The sequence below is a fragment of the Schistocerca serialis genome, chromosome 3 (assembly GCF_023864345.2).
Source record: "Schistocerca serialis cubense isolate TAMUIC-IGC-003099 chromosome 3, iqSchSeri2.2, whole genome shotgun sequence".
Classification (NCBI taxonomy): domain Eukaryota; kingdom Metazoa; phylum Arthropoda; class Insecta; order Orthoptera; family Acrididae; genus Schistocerca; species Schistocerca serialis.
This window is the reverse complement of record NC_064640.1, coordinates 905550171-905554253: the sequence shown is the minus strand read 5'-3', so window position 1 is coordinate 905554253 and position 4083 is coordinate 905550171.

Genomic DNA, 4083 nt, shown 5'->3' with positions numbered 1-4083 from the left:
CATGGCTGTAACGGATCGTGCAGCCACGTCTCGATCCCTGACTCAACAAATGGGGACGTTTGCAAGACAACAACCATGTGCACGAACAGTTCGACGACGTTCGCAGCAGCATGGACTATCAGCTCGGAGACCACGGCCGCGGTTATCCTTGACTCTGCATCACAGACAGGAGCACCTGCGACGGTGTACTCAACGACGAACCTGGGTGCACGAAAGGCAAAACGTCATTTTTTTCGGATGAATCCAGGTTCTGTTTACAGAATCATAATGATTGCATCCGTGTTTGGCGACATCGCGGCGAACGCACATTGGAAGCGTGTATTCGTCATCGCCATACTGGCGTATCACCCGGCGTGATGGTATGGGATGCCATTGGTTACACGTCTCGGTCATCTCTGGTTCGCATTGACGGCACTTTGAACAGTGGACGTTACATTTCAGATGTGTTACAACCCGTGGCTCTACCCTTCATTCGATCCCTGCGAAACCCTACATTTCAGCAGGATAATGCACGACTACATGTTGCAGCTCCTGTACGGGCCTTTCTGGATATAGAAAATGTTCGAATGCTGCCCTGGCCAGCACATTCTCCAGAACTCTCACCAATTGGAAACGTCTGGTCAATGGTGGCCGAGCAACTGGCTCGTCACAATACGCCAGTCACTACTCTTGATGAACTGTGGAATCGTGTTGAAGCTGCATGGGCAGCTGTACCTGTACACGCCATCCAAGCTCTGTTTGACTTAATGCCCACGCGTATCAAGGCCGTTATTACGGCCGGAGGTGGTTGTTCTGGGTACTGATTTCTCAGGATCTACGCACCCAAATTGCGTGAAAATGTAATCACATGTCAGTTCTAGTATAATATATTTGTCCACTGAATACCCGCTTATCATCTGCTTTTCTTCTTGGTGTAGCAATTTTAATGGCCGGTAGTGTAACTTGAAACAAATGGATAAATCTATATTGCGCGTGAGAAATTCTAGGTGTATGGTCAACAACATCCCTGTCTCGGAAACTGGGGAGAGTCTATGTCAGGGTGGAAGTGCAATTACAGCTATACTTCCAAGGCATGCTTGCTTGTCTCGCAGGAGGTCGCGACCGGCGGCACAAGTGGGCATCAGGCCTCAGTCGATTGGAAGCTGCAGGTTAGTTACAAAGAATGCCTCAACGTGTCGCCTCTTGCCAACAGCCGCAGGGACAGGTCCCATCGGGAGTGCTCTCCAAATGACTGATGAGCCAAGCAAGTAACCAGTAAGCTGGGTGAGTGACGATAGAAGTGGACATGTGTGTTGCATCAGAGGATTCAATATGATGGATGTCTGCACTGGACGATTATTGCCCCCCATGTACAGTCGTGGACCAAACGAGCGAGACCCCTCGCCTTTTCGTTATGCTGATCTGCACAGCTTTGAAGTCTGCTACACAGCATAACAGGCAAGGCGACGAAGTGCTACCAACATACTATGCACAGACGTGAAATTGACAGACTATCCGAACTTTGTCAGCCTGTTTTCAGTCATGTATGAACTGTACTGATAAAAATGAATTTCAGTTTATCGAGACAACATAACTGTTTTAGTAAGAGAAAGTAGCCAGATCGTTACGAATTAGCAAAATATTATGCGTATTCGGCTGCGAAACGGTCTGTGTCAACATTTAGACCAGTCATACTGGATTACCGTTGCTGACCTACCATGAAAATGTGCAAATTTAGCAATGCATGAAGATTCATAACGAAATTCAGTCAAAAATCATTCAGTGCCAGACGTAAGTCAATTCAGTTATTGACAGAAGCGGAAAAAGTAAGAAGTATGAAATTCTACAAGATCTTCATATTTACATCCATAAGACGCCGGTACAGAATAAAGGTAGCAATAAAATATATTGGGGGAGTGAGAATTTCTTAAAATTGCTGTACTGCCAGTCTCTCTTTCTCCATCGTGATTAGAACCGAAAACAAACCAGAACTCCCTTGCAGTAGCAAACACCTTTCACTGCGCTAGCAGACAACCCAGGAAAACAGCCCTCTATTATTACCCCAGACTTGAATAAGCCGGCAATTTCGCAATGAAAATGGCAAAATGATCTGCAGTTTCCGTTGCACAGAGCTTTCTGGACTCAAAAACAAAAATTTTTTACCTTTATGTCACCGCTTATGTGACAATCATTCGGGATGTTTATCGAAATAACAAAATACTGTTATTAGCGAGTAAATTTAGTAGGATAATTCTGCACCACCCCAGGAAATAAACGGCTACATAGCTGCCAAACGTATTCTACAATGTTTCGAATTCTCCAGTAGACTCGCCACAGTCAAAAAACGTTCATTAGCCGAAGTGTTTCTTAAGATCGCACTTCTAAAACGCGGTGGCATTAATACTGGGATCTGAATTACCACGTGTATAGGCAAATGGATTTTATTTGCATTCCTGTAAACGTGATTTGGATCGAAAGCATAGCTACGAGTAATATGCTGATGTATCGACTGCAGCTAGAACATTTCCAATAAAGAGTAGGGAGGGGGGAGGGGGTTATTTATGCGGCCCTCATCTTCAGTAACTGTCGTAGCTGTTTTCGTGTTTAGGATTTCGTCACCTAAATCGGTAAAAATGGAACCCTACTAGTCTCACTTTCTTGACTGTCTGTCTGTCGACCCAGCCCTTAAAACGCGTTTTGCTAATTCGTAACGATCTGGGGTACTTTGTCTTACTAAAACAGTTATGTTATCTCGATAAGCTGAAATTTATTTTTATTAGTACAGCTCATACTAATTAGCGTTTCTTCTTTCATTTATATCTTATATTTACTTGTTGTGTGTAACACACTAATCAGCATTAATATAGTCATACACATGATTGAAAACAGTCTGAGAAAATTCGGATGTTTGTCAATTTCACGCCTGTGCATAGTATGTTGGTAACATATCGTCGCCTTGCCTGTTATGCTGAGTAGCATATTTTAAAGCTGTGCGGATCAGCATAACGAAAAGGCGATGGGTGTCCAGATTGTCCCACTCCTCAACGGCACTTCAGCGTAGATCCCTAAGAGTGGTCGGTGGGTCACGTCGTCCATAAACACCCCTTTTCAATCTATCCCAGGCATGTTTGAAAGGGTTCATGTCTGCAGAGCATGCTGGCAACTTTAGTTGAGCGATGTCGTTATCCTGAAGGAAGTCATTCACAAGATGTGCATGATGTGGGTGCGAATTGTCGTCCATGAAGATGAATGCCTCACCAATATGTTGCCAATATGGTTGCACTATCAGTCGGAGGATGGTATTCACGTATCGTACAGCCATTATGGCGCCTTCCATGACCACCAGCGGCATACGTCGGCCCCACATAATGTCACCCCAGAACAGCAGGGAACCTCCACCTTGCTGCAATCGCTGGACGTTATACATTTCTGGAAGGCTACATTGTGCACATGCCACACAGAATCGATATTTTGTGGAAGTGTTTTTTCATTTTACACTTTGTTACCATATCGTAGAGAAACCTGTAGGAAGGACGTATGTCATGCACTGGAAATATATTTCTTACATTGGAATGCTAACAGCGCTGCATTCCACATGACTGATAGGTCGGAAACTGAAGCGATCTAACGTTATAGCCTGCTTTAAGTGCAGAACTGTGTAGCCTTAGGGCTGCGTGTGTTTATGTTCCCTCTTACCAATACCATCCTGGTACTGATCCCAGACATTATAACAATACCTTAAAATTGATAGCGTAGTTGATTTAAGTAAAATTCTTCGAACTCCATCCGTCTGGAGCTCCATCATGCATAAATACCACCCATTTCTTTTTCTTCTTAACCGTCTGCTATTACATCACAGCACTTCCAAATCTACTGCTATATACCGATAAGGGATGCTAACCTCCTCGACATGGGCGCGTCTGGAGAAATCTTGTGCACTTGGAAGGGCGACGACTCAACAAGCTCGATTCATTCACGAGACGTGGAATGTAGCAGTCTACTTCTGGTCAGCTGCAGATTAAATTGGTAACGGTACTATTTGGTGGATTGGTTCAAAACAGTGCGAGGGAGTCTTCCAGTCTCTAATTTTACCCTAAGACTGTG